The sequence below is a fragment of the Panthera pardus genome, unplaced genomic scaffold (assembly GCF_024362965.1).
Source record: "Panthera pardus isolate Hobbes unplaced genomic scaffold, ASM2436296v1 HiC_scaffold_1, whole genome shotgun sequence".
Lineage (NCBI taxonomy): Eukaryota > Metazoa > Chordata > Mammalia > Carnivora > Felidae > Panthera > Panthera pardus.
In genome coordinates, this window is record NW_026526654.1 from 53,842,676 (window position 1) to 53,865,584 (window position 22,909).

Consider the following 22,909-nt stretch of genomic DNA (forward strand, 5'->3'; position numbering starts at 1 on the left):
GAAGGAACTAATTGATAATACAATAATAGTAGGGGACTTTAAAACCCAACTTAAGATCATCTAAAGAGAAAATGAACAAAGAAACAAAGGTTTTTAATGACACACTGGAACAGATGGATTTAATAGACATATACAGAACATTTAATTGTAAAAGAGAAGAATATACATTCTTTTTAAGTGCACATGGAATATTCTCCAGAAGAGATCACATACTAGCCCACAAAATAAGCCTCAACAAAATCAAGATGAAATTCATACCATGCATCTTTTCTGACCACAATGCTATGAAACTAAAAGTCAAGCACAAAAAAACAAAACAAAAGAAAAAATCTGTAAAGACCATAAATACATGGAGGTTAAATAACATGCTACTAAACAATGCATGGATCAACCAGGAAATAAAAGAATAAATTAAAAAGCCCATGGAAATGAGTGAAAATGAAAACACAACATTCCAAAACCATTGGGATGCAGAAAAGCAGTTCTAAAAGGGAAGTAGCAATACAAACCTACCTCAAGAATCTAGAAAAATCTCAAATAACCTAACCTTACACCTAAATCATCTAGAAAAAGAACAGCAAACAAAACCTAAAACCAGCAGAAGGAAGAGAATGATAAAGAATACATTAGAAAGAAATGAAATAGAAACTCAAACAAACAAACAAACAACCAATAGAACACATCAGTGAAACCAGGAGCAGGGTCTTTTAAAAACAAAATCAATAAAATCGTGGCATCTGGGTGGCTCACTCTGTTGAGCATCCAACTCTTGATTTCGGCTCAGGTCACGATCCCAGGGTTGTGAGATTGAGTCCTGTGTCAGGCTCCATGCTCAGCAAGGAGCCTATTTAAGATTCTCTCTCCCTCTCTCTGCCCCTTTCCCCCTCTCTCTCTAAAATAAAAAGATTTACTCTAAAAATTTTTCAATAAAATTGATAATCCCTACTCAGGCTTATCAAGCAAAAAAAAAAAAAAAAAAAAGAGAAAGGATTCAAACACATAAAATCACAAATGATAGAGGAGAAATAACAACCCAAACCATAGAAATACAAACTGTTATAAGAGAATATTAAAGGGGTGCCTGGGTGGCTCAGTCGGTTAAGCAGCTGACTTCAGCTCAGATCATGATCTCATGGTTCATGAGTTCAAGCCCCGTGTCAGGCTCTGCATTGACAGCCCAGAGCCTGGAGCCTGCTTCAGATTCTGTCTCTCTTTCTCTTTCTCTCTGACCCTCCCTGGCTCACACTCTTTCTCTGCCTCTCAAAACTGAATAAATGTTAAAACAAAATTTTTATAAGAGAATATTATGAAAAACTATATGCCAATAAGTTGAACAATCTAAAAACAATGTATAAATTCCTAGAAACATATATACTACCAACATTGAAACTTCCTAGAAACATATATACTACCAACATTGAAACAGGAATAGAAATTTCAAACATACTAATAACCAGTAAAGAAATGGAATCAGTAAACAAAAGACTCCCCAAAAAACAAAGGTCTAGGAACAGATGGCTTCACAGGAAAATTCTACTGAACATTTAAAGCATTAACCTATTCTTCGCAAACTATTCCAAAAAAATAGAAAAGAAAAGTAAACTTCCAAATTCATTCCATGAGGACAGCATTACCCTGATAGCAAAACCAGACAAAGACATCAATAAAAGAGACCTACAGGCCCATATCTCTGATGACTATAGAAGCAAAAATCCTCCATAAATACTAGCAAACCAAATCAAACAATACATTTAAAAAATCATTCTTTGGATCACCTGGGTGGCTTAGTTGGTTAGGCATCTGACTCTTAGTTTCAGCTCAGGTCATGAGGTCACAGTTTGAGTTCGAGCCCCACAATGGGGTCCGTACTGACAGTGTGGAGCCTGTTTGGGATTCTCTCTGTCTCTCTCCCTCTCTGCCCTGCCCTGATGACACTCTCTCTCAAAATAAATAAGTTTAATTAATTAATTAATTAAAAATATTCACCATGATCAAGAGGGATTTATTCCTAGATTGCAAGGGTGGTTGAATATTCGCATTTCAATCAATGTGCTACATCATATCAATAACAGAAAGGATAAGAACCATATGATCCCCTCAAAAGATGAAGAAAAAGCATCTGACATAATAAAGACCGTTTACAAAAAGTGCATTGCTAACATCCTCCTAAAAAAACTGAGAGATTTTCCCCTAAGGTCAGGAAAAAGACAAGGATGTCCACTGTCACCAGTTTTATTCAACATAGTACTGGAAGTCCTAGTCAGAGCAATCAAACAACAAAAAAGACCTTATAAGCATCCAAATTGATAAGGAAAAAGTTAAACCTTCACTATTTACAGATGACATGGTACTACATACAGAAAACCCAAAAGACTCCACCAAAAAAACTGCTAGAACTGATAAATTCAGTAAAATCTCAGGGTGCAAAATCAATATATGGAAATCTGTTGCGGTATAATAAATAATAATCAAACAGCAGAAAGAGAAATTAAGAAAACTCTTGCACCAAAAATAATAAGATACCTAGGAATAAACTCAGCCAAACAGGTGCAAGACCTATACTCTGAAAACTATAAAACAATGATGAAAAATATTGAAGACAACCCAAAGAAATGGAAAGACCCTCCACACTCATGGATCAGAAGAACAAATATTGTTAAAATATCTATACTACACAATGCGATCCACACATTTAATGCAATCCTCATCAAAATACCAACATTTTTCACAGAACTAGAACAATCTCAAAATTTATAAGGAATCACAAAAGACCTCAAATAACTAAAGCAATCTTGAAAAAGAAAAGCAAAGCTGGAGGCAACATAATTCCACTCTTCAAGTTATATTACAAAGCTGTATTAATCAAAACACTACTGGCACAAGAATAGACACATAGATCAATGGAGCAGAACAGAAAATCCAGAAATAAATCCGTAACATATGGCCAATTCATCTTTGACAAAGCAGGAAAGAATATCCAATGGGGGAAAAAAAACAATCTCTTCAAAAAAATGGTGTTAGGAAAACTGGACAGTGACATGGAGAAGAATGAAGCTGGACCACTTCCTTACACCAACACAAAAATAAATTCAAAATGGATTAAAGATCTAAAAGGGAGACCTGAAACCATAAAAAATCCTAGAAGAAAACACAGGCAGTAACTTCTTTGACATAGGCCATAAACTGTTTTCTAGATATGTCTCCTAAAGCAAGGGAAACAATAGCAAAAATAAATTGTTGGGACTACATGAAAATAAAAAGCTTCTACACAGTGAACTAAACAATCAACTAAATTAAAAGGTAACCTATGGAATGGGAGAAGATATTTGCAAATAACATCTCCGATAAAGGATTGGTATCCAAAATATAACAGATACAATTCAACACCTAAAAAATGAATAATCTGATTAAAAGTGGGCAGAAGACATGAACAGACATTCCTGAAAAGAAGACCTCCATATGTCCAATAGACACATGAAAAGATGCCCAACATCACTGATCATCAGAGAAACACAAATCAAAAGTAGGAGATACCTCACACCTGTCAGAATGGCTAAAATCAACAACACGAGAAGCAACAGATGTTGACAAAGATGTGCAGAAAAAGGAACCTTCGTACATCATTGGTGGGAATGCAAACTGGTGCACTTGCTATGGAAAACAGTATGGAGATTCCTCAAATAGTTAAAAATAGGGACGCCTGGGTGGCTTAGTCCATTAAGCATCCGAAACTTGACTTCGGCTCAGGTCATGATCTCCTGGTTCATGGGATTCAGCTCTGCATTGGGCTCTGTGCTGACAGTGTGCAGACTGCTTAGGATTCTCCCCTCTCTCTCTGCCTCTCCCTTAATAGCTCACGTGTGTTCATGCACATGTACTCTCTCTCTCTCTCAAAATAAATAAACACTTTTTAAAAAAAAATTAAAAATAGAACTACCCTGTGATGCAACAATCACACTACTGGGTATTTACCCAGAGAATATAAAAACACTAACTCAAAGGGATATATGCACCACTATGCTTATAGCAGCATTGTTTACAATAGCCAAATTATGGAAACAGCCCAAGCATCCATCATAAAAAGAATGCCATCTTGCCATTTTCTAGGACATGGATAGAGATAGAGAGTATAACGCTAAGCAAAGTAAGTCAGAGAAAGACAAATACCATATGATTTCACTCATATGTGGAATTTAAGAAACAAAACAAATGAGCAAAGGGAAAAGAGACAGACAAGAGGAGAGAGACAAATCAAGAAACAGATTCTTGATTATAAAGAACAAACTGTTTGCCAAACTGGTAACAACTGTTACCAAAGGGGAGGTATGTGGGTGGATGGGTTGAATAGGTGATGGACAGTAAGGAGTCCAGTGAGGGAAATCAAATAGCTATATCCTGGGTTAGGAGATTATAGAGAACGCATTGCAAAGCAGAAAACTGCTTTCTGGTCTTGCTGAAAACAGTAGTCATGGTTCACTTACCTAGTTAATGTATACCTAGGGGGCTTTGCTTATCTAGTTAATGTATATCTAGGGGTTAGGTCCTGCCTATGCTCAGAAATTCCTTAGACCATGTTATCGCATGGGATATTTTACCCTGTCTCGTTTTTCTGCACGTATCTATGCATTCTTACTGGCACGTAGCCCACTGAATATTGCGCGATGTTACCCTAAATGTATGCTCAACAAATACAGGAGCTTGAGAGCAGCTCAGGGAGACCTCCCTTAGACTCCCTTCTCACCTCCCTTGACTTGCATGGAGTCTTGAGTAATACTTACTGCCATCCCTGCCTTTGCTGGACAAAGCCGAGAGCCGAACCCACAGTGCAGTTGTCATGAGCTGAGCACTAGGTAATGTATAGAATCGTTGAATCACTATATTGTACAGCTGATACTAACAGTATGTTAACTAACCGGAATTAAAATAAAAGATTTAAAAAAAAAAAGAGTGCATGTAAGTGTGTGTTTCAGTGATTTCTCTAGGAATTGTATTACACATCTTTAATTTATTGCAACATATTTCAGGTTAGTCCTGATTTAAATTTGGTAGATATAGAAAATTTTTACTAATAGAGCTCAATTCCCTTTAACACCTTATTTGCTAATATTGGCATATGTATTATGTCTACTTATTTATATTATATATCCAACAAGATCTTTATATTCTTATTTTTAAACAAACATGTCATTTAAAGAAGTTAATAGAAAAAAACATGCATATATACACGTGCTTGTGCGTGTGTTTGTGTGTAGGTTTGTGTGTGTGCGTGTACTAACAAATTATAACTTCTGGGGTTGTTCTTTCCTTCCCATAGATCACTGTTACCATCTACTTTACTTCTGACTTTCATAGTTTGTATAATACAAGGCTGATAAAGCTGGATTATTTCCATTTTTATTTATCTTTAAATGTATTAATTTCATTTTATTTCTGAAGGATAGTTTCACTGGATATAGAATCCTTTGATAGCAGCTTTGTTCATTTGTTTGTTTTGCTTGTTATTTTCCTTTCAATTTGTCATTCAATTGTCTTCATACTTTTTTTTTTTTTGGTCATAATCAGATGTTTATCATGCTGTTGTTTCCCACTAAGGGATGTGTTGCTTTTCTTTTGGTTCTTCCATGATTTTTGTCTTTATACTTTGCTATCATCAACTTGATAGATAATATAGTGTGTGTGTGTGTGTGTGTATGTAAAATTAAAAAGTATATATGTGTATGTGTGTTTTTGTGTGATTATCCTACTTGAGCTTCTTGGATGTATAAGTAATGATTTTTTCTCATTTGAGAAATTTGACATTATGTTTTCAAATATTTTACTTCTAGCTTCTTTCTCTTCTTCTTCCAGATTCCATTTTAATATGTGACAGAATTCACTCATAGCATATCATAGGTTTTAGGTCAGTCAAAATAAAATCTCCTTTTCCTGGTGTCTACTTAAATTTTCTGGCTCACTTTGCCACAAATTACCTTTTCCTATTTTTTTTCAATATAGCTTTACTGAATGTATCTAAGTTTTTGAAAAACTGCTCTACTTTTCTCACCATCTACTCTTTGAAAGAGCTACTACTTCTTTATAAAATATTCATCCCCAACTTCCTTCACTAAAATAATAAGTATTTATCTTTCATGTGTCAGCTTAATCATTCATATCTCCAATGAAGCTATAGTTCCTGTCAAAACCATCCAAAGTAAAAGAAACCCAAAATTTCAGACAAAGTTTATCCTAACTTATGAAAAAAATACATTTGTGCATTCATAGAAGGTTCTTATTTTTTAAAATGTCCAATAGCTCAAAGTTAGATTCCTAGTGCTTAAATAACAGATACTAGCTCAAAATTTTTGAGAGGGAAAAAAAAGTACTTTGTCAAAATTCTCAGTTACATTGACTTTCCTCGTTTTTGTTGTGTAAATTAAAAACCATATATCTAAACCAAGATGATTCACTACTGAGATATCTGTCATGTTCAAGGGACAAGATACAAATAGACCACTGTGATATTTCCATTTTGATCAACCTTAAAGACATTCAACTCAAGATTCTTGCTTCTAGATAAAGTATTCTGCTGGAATTCCTGAAGTTGGAAAATATCAGTATGGGGACAGGGTGGTGACAGCAAAGATTTCAGTCATTTTGAAAAGTATTATAGATAAGCATGTTGACATAAACATGTGAACTATATATATTTTGATATATATGGAGTATATATCAAAAGTAAAATCATAGTATAGCAAAAAGATCTTGGAAGAGTATATTAAAGTAGATTAATATCAGAAAGTAAACACATAAACAGCATAGCATAGAGATCACTTCCTGAAATATAGAGTGATTTAACTCAAATGACTAACAAAAGAAAATTCTTTGCCAATTTTTTATTGATGCCACGATTATTATAGATTAAGCAAATGTGCTTTCACTGAAAGCCATACTTTATATCTGAAATAGTTGTTAAAGTTTATCTTAATTTGGAAGCTTAAGTATAAAAAAAGTGACTGCTATAAACTGAAATACACCTCTGCAGAACACTGTTACAGTCATCTCTTAAAACATCAATATTAACACGGGGGATTCAAAGATGTATATATTTTCATTCTAATATAGAAAATAAATAAAATAGGGGAACCTGGATAACTCAGTCAGTTGAGCATCTGACTCTTGATTTCGGCTTAGGTCATGATCTCACAGTTCGTGGGATCGAGCCCCGCATGGGCTCTGTGCTGACAGCACAAGCCTGCTTGGGATTCTCTCTCTCCCTCTCTCTCTGCCCTTCCGCCTCCTCAAAATAAATAAACTTAAAAAAATAATAAATAAATAAAATATAATCTTCTATTGATTAAAAAGATTTAGCCAAAGCATATTCTAATTATTAATCTTCTTTTCCTGGGTTCAATATTAATTTTAATAAAGTGATGGACTATTCCTTCTATGAGTGTGTCTCAGGAAGAAAAAATTCAAAAGAGCTAAATAAATAAGTATCCCTAATTTACAATTTAAATAGGAAAATTCTATCTTACCTACAAGTGCTATAGCACAGAACACCATAAAATGGTTGAACTGACTCAGACATTGGGGCTACTGCTTTATTCCATCAAGTCTAGAAAGGTGGAACTTCAGACTCAATTTTATTGCTGTGGTTCTAAATGTAATGATGAGGATAACAAAACTAATCCAAGGTCGAGGATGAACAATTAACATTATCTCCATTGTGAATGATGTCTATCCTTAGTGGAAGGCAATGTTTTAGAGTAATTTCTTTTTTTTTTTTTTTTTACTCTAAATTAAAGGTGGTAAGACATGGTAAAATTTGGATTCTATTTCCATTTCATCTTTTTTTTTTCCCTCATGCATTTATCCAACTGGCCTCTTGTACTGTTTCAGTACAAGGATAATTTGCTTGAATCATTGTGGTGAGCCAAGGAGAATGAAAATAGGTAGATAAATATAACTAGCCCCAAAGTCATTTTGTAACATTGTCACTCTGGTCAATTTCAAAAATTTAAGGCAAAGAATCGGTTAATTCAGGATAATGGACAATGTTAGAGGTCCCTTAAAATTTAGGAAAGCATCCATTTAATATTAAGAATAAAGTAAAGTCACTAAAATCTGGATAAAATTTCAGCTAAGATATGTACTAAGTGTAGTAGATAGAATGACTGAAAAATGTCTACGTGCTGATCCCTGGAACCTATGAATATGTAGTGTTACATGGTAAAAAGGATTTTGCAAATGTAGTTAAGTTTACACACTTAAACAATTTTTTTATGTTTATTCATTTTTGAAAGACACAGAGAGACAGAGCACAAGCAGGGGTGGGGCGGAGAGAGAGGGGGACAGAATCTGAAGCAGGCTCCAGGCTCCGAGCTGCCAGCACAGAGCCTGACACAGGGCTTGAACTCATGAACCTCGAGATCATGACCTGAGCCGAAGTCGGACGCTCAACCACTGAGGCACCCAGACGCCCCAAGTTTACATACTTTAAAATAGGGAGATTATTCTGCATTACCCATCATTCAGGCTGGCCCAATATAATCACATTAAGTCTTTAAAAGCAGAGAACTTTTTTGACTGGGGTCAGAAAGAGGTAGCAAGAGAAGTCAGAGAGATTTAACGTAAAGAGTGAGAAGGACTCAATCCACCAATTTTGGTTTGAAAATGGATGAGGCAATATGATGAGGAATGCCTTAAGAATCCGAGAAAGGCTTCTAGCTTATAGACCTCAAAGAATTGAAACTTCAGTCCTACAACTGCAAGGAGCTGAATTTGGACCATAATCTCAATGAATTTGGACGCAGATGCAGCCCCAAAGCCTCCCAAAAAGAACACAGCTCTCTTAACACTTTGATTTCATCCTTGTGAAACGGCAAGCAGAGGACCCAGCTTGTTGCTGTCTACCCTTGTTTTGTGCCCCATGAACTGAGATAACAAACGGGTGTTATTTCAAGCCACATAAGTTGTGAAGTTTGTTATATCGCCAATAGAAAACTAATACGTTAACATAATAAACTCTTCATAATAGATTCCTGAACTTTAATTTGTACTTTTGTAATAAAGATATTAATATGCTGATCTAAATAAAATGGGAAAGATACTAATCTAAAATATTTAGCAATATAAGTATTCTGTAATATATCTGTCCAATATATAAAACTTCATTTAAATATATTTTCCTGTATCATTAGATCTACTACATAAATCTGAGTATAAACAAGCTATAAAATAATAACAATCATGAGCTACCACAGTCAAAGGAATAAATATCTAATGGTGTAGCTAGGACATGCTTGGTGATGTTGAATGGAACGCTTCCTAACCTTTGCATTTCTGTTAAATGAGGCTTTCTTCCCTATCAGGAAGCTATCCTCCCTTTGAAGACAAGAGGAAGACACACTCAACATTCTGAAATAAGTGACACTGCATGGATGAGATAATTACCAAATTGAGGGTAAAGCCAGGAACACAGTCATATTAACAAAATCATCCTCTAACAATAAAGAACGTTTGCCATTTTGTGAGGACCATTACCAAAATCAAACTTGCTTTGTTAGTAAAAATGCCAAAAATACTTATGTACTTCAACTATGAACACATGGTTCAACAGAAATCGACAATGTGGAACTTGGCATTGATAAAAATATCTTTTTGCCAAACAGATGTACAAGACATGAAGAAAAACAGCTGCTAAGCAAAACAAGTGAAAAGAAAAATTGAGGTCAGAAAATAAAATGAATTTTCAGGTAGGTATATTTTTGTTTTTCTCTAAAGGTAGTAGACAGAAAATAGTTCCTGAAGCAAACACTACATCTTTTAAAGATTACATCGTATGCTTTTAAGTAAGTTCTATAGTAAAAAAAAAAGTATAATAAAAATTCCATAGTAATGTTGTTTATATTAAAAACAATCTTTTTGTTGGTTTCATAAAATTTTGAATTAGGGAATCTCCTAAGTGTTACACTGAAGTCTCAAGCCCAGATTCTTTCATTCAGATAAGGAAGGTGCTCTACAGAATCTTATTCTATTAAGCCTTAGTTCTTCTTTTTATTACATCAAATATTAAAATGCCTTTAGGGGCACCTGGGTGGCTCCGTCGGTTAAGTGTCCGACTAAGCTCAGGTCATGATCTCACAGTTCATGAGTTCTAGCCCTGCATCAGGCTCCGTGCTGACAGCTTAGAGCTTGCTTGAAGCCTGCTTCAGATTCTGTGTCTCTCTCTCTCTCTCTCTCTGTCCCTCTCCCACTCTGCTCTCTCTCTCTCAAAAGTAAATAAATAAACATTTAAAATAAAATAAAAAAAATAAAATGCCTTTAAAAATCCCATATAATGTTGACACCGATATTTGAACTTGATGGCTTTTTTTAATGCTTTCAAAATTGTATTGCCTCCATTTGAGTACAAATGTTTAAAAACTTTGAACCAGTTAAAAATACCTAATATGTATGAAAATTTTTTCTTCAATATGTTATACTTATATAGCTTTAAACAATGTTGGTGAAGAGATTTTATTAAGATACAGACTAAAAAATTTTAGAAAGTCAGAAAGTAGGCACACTTCTACAAAACATATATATCTCTAATATTTAACTTGGAGAAAACATTTTCAGCTATAAATACTGAGTAGTCCAAAGATTAACACTAAATTCTCCAACATTTTGATTCAAAAGGCTTTTTCAAACACATTATTAACAGGCCAACTAGAAGCTACATGTAGTCTTTGATAGTGTGAAAGGATAAGTTGACAATTACCCATCTTTGCTACCAGAAGGACTGACATCAGGTATTATGGAAAGCAGGCTTTCAATAAATATCATTTTATTCATACAAAAATTATTCTTGCTAAGCATATCTTAACTTATTATGAAATATAATTCAAGGAAATATCAGAAGAAATAGAAACACTAATGTCAAACCCTCCCTTCCTTTTTTAACTACTTTATAGAGGTATGATTGCTATACATACATAGGATTATCATACAAAGCTGTACATATTTAATGTATAAAACTTAATGAGTTTGGAGATAAGTATATATCCATGAAACCATTATTACAATCCATGCCATAAACATATCTATCACCTCCAAAAGTTTCCTTCCAACTTCTTAGTTATTATCACTATATTATTTTATAAGACCCCTTGGGGTGCCTGGGTGGCTCAGTCAGTTAAACCTCTGACACTTGGTTTTGGCTCAGGTCATGATCTCCCGGTTCATGGGATGGAGCCCCACATTGAGCTGCTTGCTGACAAAGCAGAGCCTGCTTGGGATTCTCTCTCTCGGTCTCTCTCTGTCCCTCCCTCCTCCATGCTCCCGCTTTCGCTCTCAAAAATAAACTTAAAAAAAAAAAAAAAAAAAGAACCTTAACATAAGATCTACCCACTTAGCAAAATTTTAAGTATACAATTCAATATAGTTGGTTTTTTTAACAGTTTATTTATTTATTGATGTTTATTTATTTTTGAGCGAGAGGGAGAAAGCACAAGTGGGGGAGGTGGGGAGGGGATCAGAGGATCTGAAGTGGGCTCTGTGCTGACAGCAGAGAGCCCGATGCAGGGCTCAAACTCAGGAATTGAACCATGAGATCACCAACTGGGCTGAAGCCGGACACTTAACCAACTGAGTAATTCAGGCACCTGCTAATTGTTTGTTTTGTTTTTTTAATGTTTATTTATTTGGGGGGGGGGAGCAACAGGAGTTGTAACGAGAGAATCCCAAGCAGGCTCCATGCTGGAGACCAACACAGCACAGAGACCAACAGGGGGCTCAATCTCACAAACCATGAGATCATGACCTGAGCCAATATCGAGAGACAGATGCTTAACCAACTGAGCCACCCAGGTGCCCCTACAATTCAGTATAGTTAACTCTAAGCATTATGCTATAACAGTAAATTTCTAGGCCTTTTCCATTTGCATAAGTGAAATGTACCTTTGACTAAAGCCACTCTTTGTTCCCCACCCTTCAGCACCTGACAGCTACCATTTTACTCTCGGTTTCTATGAATTGGACTGTTTTGGATTCCTCATCTAAGAGGTATCATGTAGTATCCCGCTGTATTTAGGTTCTTTCAGTTTTCATAATGACCTCCAGGCTCCTCCAAGTTGTGGCATATAGCAGGACTTCCTTTTTCTTTATGGCTAAATAACATTTCATATCACCTTTTCTTTATTTGTTCATCATTGGAAATTTAGATTGCTTAGCTGTTATGAATAATGCTGCACTGAACATGGGAGTACAGATATTTCTTAGAGATTCTGATTTCACTTCCATTACATATGTATTCAAATGTGGGATTGCAGGGTCACATGATAGTTCTATTTTTAATTTTTCTTTTTTAACGTTTATTTATTTTTGAGACAGAGAGAGACAGAGCATGAACGGGGGAGGGTCAGAGAGAGAGGGAGACACAGAATCGGAAGCAGGCTCCAGGCTCTGAGCTGTCAGCACAGAGCCCGACGGGGGGGCTCGAACTCACCGACTGTGAGATCATGACCTGAGCCGAAGTCGGACGCTTAACCGACCAAGCCACCCAGGCGCCCCCTATTTTTAATTTTTTGAGGAAGCTCCATGCCATGTTCCATAGGGGCTGCGTTGATTAACATCCTCACAGCATATAAGGGTTCCAATTTCTCCAAATCTTTACCAACACAGTTATCTTTGTTTTTTCAACACTAACCATCCTAATAAGTGTGATCTAATATCTCATTATGATTTTGATTTGCATTTATTTCCCTGATGATTAATGATGTTGACCACCTTTTCAAATTGTTAGCCACTTGATGTTTTCTTTGGAGAAATGTGTATTTAAGCCTTTGTTGATGTTTTAATCAGGTTTTTGGTCTTTTTTTTTTTTTTTTCTATTAGTTTGTATGAGTTCCTTGTGTATTTTTTAGATAAATTTTTATCAGGTATGTGATTTGCAAGTATTTTCTGTTTTTTTTTTATATTTGTTCTTCCTCTCTTTATTCAAACCTTCTTTCTCACCATTTCCTTGTATACATATTTCACATATTAGAATGTTTACTGCAATATGACTGCCCTTTATTCCATGCTAATGAAATCAGTAAAACTTTCAACCTGAATATTTTTGCTTCATTAATATGCACATAATGATTTTTGCCACATTTTTCCTGATGAGAAATATCAGGTGCTCAATCAATTTAAAAATAATTTTGAATTTTAAAAATTATTTTACATATTTTCATTGATAAATTTTTAATTTTTAAATGTAATTTAGAAAAATACATGAAGTTTCCTATCAGGAGATTTATATTGTGATTTGAATTCTGCTCTAATAAAATTATACAAATTTGGTGTAGGAATGAAATCTTTTAAATTTCTAGGTTATTGGCTCAGTCTGTTGAGCATCCAACTTCAGCTCAGGTCATGGTCTCACAGTCCGTGGTTTTGATTCCTGTGTCAGGCTCTGTGCTGACAGCTGAGAGCCTGGAGTCTGCTTCGGATTCTGTGTCTCCCTCTTCTGCCCTCTTCCCTGCGTGCGCTCTGTCTCTCTCTCTCAAAAATAAATAAAAAATTTTATTTTATTATTTATTAAAAATTAATAAATCTCTAGGCTATTTTTTCAAGTGTAAAAACACTTAAATTCATTTTTTAAGTCATCTTTCTATTTTAGCATTTTTGAGGATCAAAAATTAAATCACTACCTATATTTCAGCCTTCTATAGGTTTCTTTGATTTGAAAAGCTTTTAAATTTTCATTCAGATTGATAGACGAATTCAGCATTTCCTTGCATTAACTTTCATTAAATAAAGCTCTATTTTCTTCTTATGTAAAAAGAAATTATAGCTTTCCTCCTCTAAAAAAATAATTAAAAAATTTTTTTTATTTCCCTGCCTTCCACTCAACTATGGATGATATAACACAGCAATTCAGGGGTAATTCTATTCATTCTTCTTAGAAAGTATACTGGGAGGTCAATATTTTTATGCCAGTCAGGTCTGCTTTGTGGTTAACATCTTGGATTGTCATCGCTAGCTTGCTGAGTGTTACATGTTGATGGCAGAACTCCAGTGTGACATCTGACAGTTTGGAAAAAAAATCACTGAAAATTCTTTACACACATAAACAAAATGCACCAGAATACCCTTGAACATTTCTAATTTAAATTTCAAAAACAGTGCCTGTTTCATTCCATATACTTGTCACTTTGCTAGTCATTGAAGAAATGCAAAGATGAATACCTATTTTTATCTTAAAGGCTTCACATCTCTCTCTAGCTTACTATTATCTCTTTGAGCCCCTGAATAGGGAGGAACAGTAATATTCTATCTATTTGATGGATAAGTAAACGCACATTTAGAACAGGACTAGCCATAGTAAGGCCAGAAGACCAGTTTTCATCCCTGAGCTGTTGAATAATAGTTTAAGAGGAGATAGTACATTAATTAAAAGTGTTTAGAAACTTTAGAGCAATATGTCAAAGCAATTGCATATTTGTTGAATTTAACAGTAAAAACAGTGTTTATATTTTCTATGCCTTTTTTCATTTTTCTAGTAATTACATATATATTATAGAATATAATTATATATTATGTATAAATATATATAACATAAATATATATGATATATATATATATAATATTGCATTTTACAAAAGTGTTTATTTGTAATGAATGGGGGTAACTAGTACTTTATGAGAGACAGTTTAAGGAATATTGCTCTAGAAAGTTATTAAGTATAACCAACGACATTATTCAGTTGTTTATACCTCTAACATACTCTAGAACAATATATGGGTTGTTTCAAAGTAAAAAAAATCCTCAGCCCAACAACAGCAAACCCCGATATACCAGGTACGAAGCTTAGATATATGTATTTGCAAAATAAAACTAAACCCCAAAAATCTCCTAGTAAAAAAAACAATGAAAAATAACTGGAACATGTGAATCTAGATTTTAGGTACTAGGATCACCCGGTTGTATTCTACTTAACATTCCCTAAAAGAGTTTTCAATGATCACCAGTCAAAATCTCCTCCCTCATAAGTGAGCTCCTGTGAAGGCTCAGACTGGAGGGACGGTGCCAGCAGATGGAGGTTCCATGAGGGATGATATTGGCAGTCTCCAAGGTAACAGTTACCATGGCGAAGGAACAACCTCCAGCAATGGCTAGCCTTAGTGTAAGAAAGGGAAGGCAGAAAATGTGATTGCCTTTGTGACTGCTCTATAAATCCCTTGAGCAGATCGAGGAAGCACTGGTGCTGCACCTACCACCTTCCCTTAATTCTGGCGTATTCTTCCACAGATTGTTTGTTTGGTTTCATAGTCCACCCAAATGAAAACATCCCAAGCCCGTTTGAATAGTCATACTAAACAATTTCCGTTCTTTATCATCCAGCTTAGATGAAGTTCCAGGAAAATACTTTGAAAGTTGCATCACTTAGAAGCTGTAATAACTAATAAGGAAGTTTTACAGGAAGTAGAATCAAATTAGCAATACTAAAAAATCTAGCATTTTCATATAACATTAGAATTTTCACTTTATTTTCACTTTCTCCAAAACGTTGTAGGTGTGACTGGGTACTTTCCAAAGGTTTAGCACTGTTTATTTGAATATCACTTGTGCAAGCTTGATGAAAGGAAATGGAATGAAATTATTATGTACCAGAAATCTTTATTATCACAAATTTGAATAAAAATGAGACATGATTTTGCTTAATTAATTTATTTTATATTTAACAGGGAAATATAAATTATTCTGAATATATTGGAATGGGAACTAAGGATTTAAGGATCCCTCTCCAGTGTTTAAAATTTATGTACGTATGATAAAAGAAAATACATAAGCTATTGCTGAATTATCCACAACTCAGCGTGGAGGTGCTTCAAGAATTATAGGAAGATTAAGAATCCAAGCAACTAGAATACAAACAGGCAAATTTCTGGCAAAAATTACTTGCAGTTATTCTAAAGAAGGTCTGGTTAGCAGGTCATGAATAGACATGGGGAGAATTTTCTTAGTGTGCCCATTTTCTTGAATGGATGATTAATATCCTACCTCTCCTGCAAGTCAGAAAACAGTTTTTAAAAAGTCCACCAGAGTCATAGTGTAAACGTAATGCAAGTTCATGCCAGACCTTACTAGGGTGGCAGGCAGAGTAGAATAGGTGGGTCTAGTCAGATGGGCTAGCCACTGGGTATTGTCTCACTTAATCCTCTCATTACACATTTACTTATAGCTGATTTAAACAAAAGGTGATAAAAAATTAAAAGGTGGTTATTATAAATTAGTAGTACCAAGAAACTCCCCCCCCCCAAAAAAAAAGAATACCTTGTGGGAATGGGGTCCAACTGGAACAGACTGTAATATTCAAAGGACTTTGCCCTGAGGCACCACCCCAACCAACAAACTGAATTCAAATTAGGACAGAGGCTTAGGTGTGGGCTTTTAAACCTCCCTCAAAGTACACCACTTGTGCATTAGGTCACATTCCTTCTTCACTACTTGAAGACATATCTCTGACAATTACTCTTCTCTTTCCTGCACCATCATGTTTTTGCCCATAAACATTACCCATAAAGCATTCAAAATGATGATACTTTGGGGTGCCTGCGTGACTCAGTTGGTTAAGCATCCAAATCTTGATTTTGGCTCAGGTCATGATATCACAGTTCATGAGTTCGAGCCCCGTGTCTGGAGCTGTGAGCGTGGAGCCTGCTTGGTATTTTCTCCCTCTGCCTCTCTCCCACTTATTCTTTCTCTCTCTCTCTTTCAAAATAAATAAATGAACATTTAAAATGCTGATATTTTTCCCATCTTTAAAGAAAAACCTTAACAGCATATTCCTCAGCTTTTCCAAATCCAATTCTCCTCCCTGTTTGAGCAAAAGTCCTACAGAGTTGGCATCACTTATGACTTACAACATCCTTCCTCTCATTCCCTCTTAAATCCATGCCAATCAGGTTTCACCCGTACTGTTTCTCTGAAATAGCTCTAATTAATTTCACCTTTTCAAAATACATTTCCTAGATGCCAAATCTCAGAGTCAACCCTCAGTCCTTATTTTTGACCAAGCTGCAGCTTGTGGTTGAACTCCTAACTCACTGGTCTCTCCTTAAACTCCTTTGCTGCTACTAACTTTTCTTTTTAAGTCAGAGTGCTCCCAGGTATTAGTCTTTGATATTCTTTGCTTTTCTGTCTATGCCAAAGTCCAAGGCAGAATTCATCCTCAGAGCTTAAATACAATTTATACAGTTACACCTACATTTATACCATCAGACACTCCCCTCCCAAACACCACACTTACATCACCTGCTAACTTCATATTTCCTAAGATGTCAATACACATCTTAAACTTATTATGTCCAAACTGATCATCTGATTTCCCCAAAACTCCTTATTCTCTTATCTTGCCCAACTTGATGGATACTCCATCCTTCCACTTGCTTCTCTCCTTCCACACCTCACATAAAATCTACCAGGAAATCCTTAAGTGTATATCCGAAATCTAACCACTGCTCACTATGTCCATTGCTATCACCCTTGTCTGAGTCACCATCATCTCTTGTCCTAATGGTCTCCTTCCTTCCATTCCCGGACCTTAACAGTTTTGTGTTAACAAGTATTTATTTTGAAATTTATCATTTCATGTGTGTCTGTGTCTGTGTTTAACTCTGCTTTAAAGTCTGAAACAGTTCCCCATTTCACTCAGAATAAAAGCTAATGTTTTAAAAAAGCTGACAGGTCTCTGAATGACCTGCGGTGCCCTGACTTCCTCTTCTGACACTGCTTTACTCATTCAATTTTAGGTGAATTGTCATCCCTGCTATTTGCTCTAGGTTTTTCCTTTGCCTAGTCAATTCTTCCCCTAGATATCCATTATAAATGTCCCCTCTATCTACAGCTCCCTTTCTTTAAACGACTATGTGTCAAACTTTTGACCAAACTCAAGTCTCTATTAAAATCCACCCTACCTGTATCATCTATACTTGTAACCTGTACCAAACCCTATCACAGGCATTAGTATACTAAAAGAAAACAAAATCTAAAACAAGAATTCCAAACTAATCAAATATATTCACCAGTAACAGAAATAGTATTTATGGGTGAATATAAACGATATTTTCTCTTCTATTAATTTCTACAATCGATAATTTTATATTTTTTACAAAAAAGAACACCGATGCATTGTGGACTTTTTAAAGATATGCGGAAATAAAATGAATTAAAAGTATAGCACAAAAGATGAATGTGATAGTTAATTCTACGTGTCAGTTTGATTGGCCACAGGGTGCCCAGATTAAAAATTATTTCTGGATATATCTGTGAGGCTGTTTCTGGATGAGATTAGCATTTGAATCAGCGGTCTAGGTAGAGTGCTCTCCCCACTGTGGGGGAGGGGCATCATGTAATCCATTGATGATCTGAATAGAACAAAAGGAAAAGGAAAGAGGAATTCACCTCTTTTTTTTTTTTTTCCCCCTGCCTTTCTACTTGAGCTGGAACATTTCATCTCCTCTCCTCTTTTCTTGCCTTCAGACTCAGACGGAATTACACCATTGGGTTTCCTGGGTCACCAATTTGCAGATGGCAGATTGTGAGACTTCTTAGATTCCATAACAGTGTGAGTGAATTCCTCATAATATATAAATCTCTCTCATATATATAGAGTGTGTTGACAGATTTATAGTGGAACAAAATTTTTCTAGCACTTAGAATTGATAAATATTGAATTCAAAACATCACAGTAACCCAATATGTACATATATGTGCATTTTATAGGTATTTTACTATATGGAAATATATGTATTTACCTTAAAATCATACTGTTGAGATTAATAATGAATCAAGAAAAACTGTGCATATTTTATAATGTTTTTATTGTGGAATATATCTAAAGCATTCATCTTAAAATTTAGAAGTGTAACTATTTATATCATACAATAAAAAGAATACTTAACATTAAAAGCATATATAATAGGGGTGGCTAGCTGGCTCAGTTGGTTAAACATCCAACTCTTGATTTTGACTCAGGTCATAATCTCAAGGTTATGAGATCGAATGAGCCCCATGTCAGGCTCAGTGCTAGGCATGGAGGCTACTTAAGATTCTCTCTCCCCCTCTCTCTCTCTACCCCTCCTCTGCTCACTCCCAATCTCTCTTAAAAAATATATATATGTATATATAATAAATATATATATAGAATTTTATATATTATAATAAAAGTATATATATGTATATAAACACACATGTATATGTGTGGATCTCCTATTGATTCTGCTTGTCTAGAGAACCCTAACACATGGGACATGGGAAAAATGCACTTATACAATTTTAGGAGTCTTAATGATAGGTAAAGTATATAATATACTTTATGGGAGACTATAATGAGTTAAAAGATACATACTTATAAACCCTGGAGTTGCACTCTATGCAATAGTCACTAGCTACATGTAGGAATGTAAATTTAATTTAAATTAATTAAATTACAATCCTGAACTGGACACTTGAGTTTTAAAACATTTCCATTATCATTGAATGTTCTCATATGTATCACTGCCTTAGAGAACCGCCCCCACACACACAAAAACGCAGAAAGATAAAATAAACAAATAGAGATAATAAGATGAATGCTAGAAATACTCCGTCCAAAAAGATGGCAGAAAAAGAGAAAAAAAACAAAGAATGAGACAAAAACACTTACCAAGATATTACAACTAAATTGCACAACCACATCCAGAATTACACTAAACATAAACATTTATTCTTTCCCAAGGAACATGGAACTTTATCAATGGAGACAAATATGATGGGTCACAATAGAAATCACAGTAAATTTGGGGCACCTGGGTGGCTCGGTCGGTTAAGCGTCCGACTTCGGCTCAGGTCATGATCTCACGGTCTGTGAGTTTGAGCCCCGAGTTGGGCTCTGTTCTGACCGCTCAGAGCCTGGAGCCTGTTTCAGATTCTATGTCTCCCTCTCTCTCTGCCCCTCCCCTGTTCATGCTCTGTCTCTCTCTGTCTCAAAAATAAATAAACGTTTAAAAAATTAATATATTAATTAAAATATATTAATAGTTTAATTAAAAATAATTAAATTAATTTTTAAATTTTTAAATAAATTTATAAATATTTAAATTAAATAAAATTAATTAAAAATAAAATAAAAAAATTAATATATTAATACATTATATATATTATATATATATTATATATATATATATATCTCAAAATTTGTGTGGTGCAGCTGAAGCATTTCCAGAGGGATACTTACAGCTTTTAAAGTTTATATTAGAAAACAAGAAAAGTCTAGAATCAGAAATCTAAGCCTCCACTACAAATGTCTAGAGAAAGAAGAGAAAATTATACCCAAAAGGAAGAATTAGACATAAGAACAGAGATCAATGAAATAGAAGATGGCCTATCAATGGAGAAAATCAATGAAACCAAAGTGGTTACATTAAAAAGATCAGTAATGTTTATAAACCTTTAATTTGACTGATCAACTTAAAATGGGAGTGAAGATAAATTACCGAGATCAGACAAAGAAAAGGGGCACTCTTCAATATCCTATACCAATCAAAATGATAACATAATATTTCTGCCTATAAATCTGACAATCTAAATGAAGTAGATAAATAACTTGAAACCACAAATGATCAAAACTGACATAAGAAATACTTAGAAATTTGAAGAGCCATAATGGAACATCTGAGACACAATAAGGCACACAAACATCATTAACTTGGTCTCATTTTTACTGCTCAACTTAATACCTAAATTATCAACCCACAATAGGACATGTGCTCACTCAGGTAAAAATCCTATTTGAGTTAACAAATCACCAGAACTAGTAAGAGTGTTCATAAAATTTGCCAGATAGAGGAGATCTCTTTGAAAAATAAAATAGTTTGGGCACATGAGCAATAGTAACTAGAAAATGTAGAAATAACTTCAGGTAGCAACTAATAAGAGATATTTTTTGTAAAAGATTTCAAAACTATTAGATGTAAATTTTAAAGGATCTAGATAAACAGGAAGACATGTCAAGTTCATAGATGGAAAAACTTAAAAATATGTTAATGTTCCTCAGCATAAACTATAAATTTAATACAATTTCAAATGGAATTCCAAATATTTATTTTTATATTTCATGAAACTCATACTAAAATTCATATGGAAGAATAAATATCAATAAATACCAAAACAAATTGAAAAGAGGTTCAAAGATGGAGTAGATGCCCTATATGTCATGAATTTTGTCTGGCATAAATATAGCAATAATTATATACAGAAGAAGAGGTAAATCAATAAACTATATTTTAGAAATATAGAGTTCAGAAATACCCTTACTTTCCTGTATATTGTTATTGAGCTTTTAATTCTCATAGCTTCATTTGATTAGTGTTTCACCCTTCTGCTAGAAAAAATATTGCTGATTATTACTATATTATTATCATAAAAAATGTAGGGTTAGGGCAGGGACTTTGACCCTAGCTATATGTCCAGGACTTCTAACAGTGATTATTAAATATTTGTTGAAAGAAAGAAAAGATAATGAAAGGCATATGATAGAGGTTGAACCACCAATCAGTAGAAGACTTTGGGGAAGCCACTCACCTTATGTAGAAAACATAAAGTTAACTATATAATACATGCCAAACATTGAAGCAAATTGTAGATGGATTTAAGATTTAAATATCAGCAGTAAAAATTTTTAAAACTATGGGGAAATAAGAATATGGTAGTATCTTTATTATCTTGGGATAGGAAAGGACTTCTTAAAGAAGAATCCAGTATAAAGAAAACACTTCAAATAACAAAATACTGAAATAACTGGATAGAAATTTTGAGAAAATAAGATGCATATGATTCTTGTTAAAGATATACACTGGAAAATTAATATGTCTTAATTTATATTGGGGAATTGAGAACTAACTTAAAATTCAATATGCACAGCTTTTCAGAACAGAATATCTAATACAATGGGTTTTTTTAAATAAATTTTTTAATGTTTGTTTATTTTTGAGAGACAGAGAGAGTGTGAGTGGGGAGGGGCAGAGAGAGGGAGAGGGACACACAGAATCAGAAGCAAGCTCTAGGCTCTGAGCTGTCAGCACAGAGCCCGATGTGGGGTTCCAACGCATGAACTGCAAGATTGTGATCTGAGCCGAAGTCCCAGGGCTAATGGCCTGAGCTACCCAGGCGCCCCTGTGAATGTTTTTCTGTGACCTCTTTCTTCTTCTATGCTGTAGACTTATTAGACTATGAACCCTTTGATAATGTATATAAGAAAATCATTCCACAAAGATGCACAGGATAGAAAGTCCATAGTCACCATACCAGTTGAACTTGGAGGTGACAAGTCTCCATTTTGTTTTTGAGCAGCTGCATAATATGCAACCACCTTTTATACATAGATTACAGTTTATACACAGACTACTTTAAACAATTGAGAGGTACTGGTGTACTGTTTCTTCTGATTATATATTTTTGTAGTTAATGAGTTATTCTGGGCAGTGATATTTCCTATAGATGCTTTTCATTGGATATTGTAAGTATTGAAGATACTAAGGCTTTTACTGAAAGCTTTCATGAGGAATCTCAGGATTATAAAGATGCTTATTTGTTCATCTAATTTTAGTAAGGCAGTCACCTAAATTGCTTTTGTTGCAAAAGAAGTGAGCATGACAGCTAAAAGAGGTGACACAAAAACCCTGACTTCTTTCATGCCTTTATGGAAAGAATGACAGTTAATGGGTAGAGAAAAAGCATGCATAACTTTTTCAAGGAAAATTGTATAAATGGGGCTTCTAACTGTAATTTAGAAAATCTGCTTGTCATGTACCTTTTCTACTAAGCAACATTCTAATTAATAGCAAAGTCTGGGTAATATTATCCTGTTACTGTAAATTGCAGAAATTGTGTCTATGAGAATATGTGTTAGGAAAGAAGGTAA

The 22,909-nt window shown here is 34.5% G+C and overlaps 1 long non-coding RNA gene across 1 annotated transcript in view; it reads left to right on the top strand.

Moving 5' to 3' along the window:
* Positions 1-4,732: 4,732 nt before the first annotated feature.
* LOC109247185 (uncharacterized) overlaps positions 4,733-22,909 on the top strand; it is a 37,867-nt gene continuing 19,690 nt past the window's right edge. The window contains exons 1-2 of the long non-coding RNA XR_002071625.2: positions 4,733-4,850; positions 9,651-9,734. This is a non-coding gene — a long non-coding RNA (uncharacterized LOC109247185). The remainder of the gene's footprint in view (positions 4,851-9,650; positions 9,735-22,909) is intronic.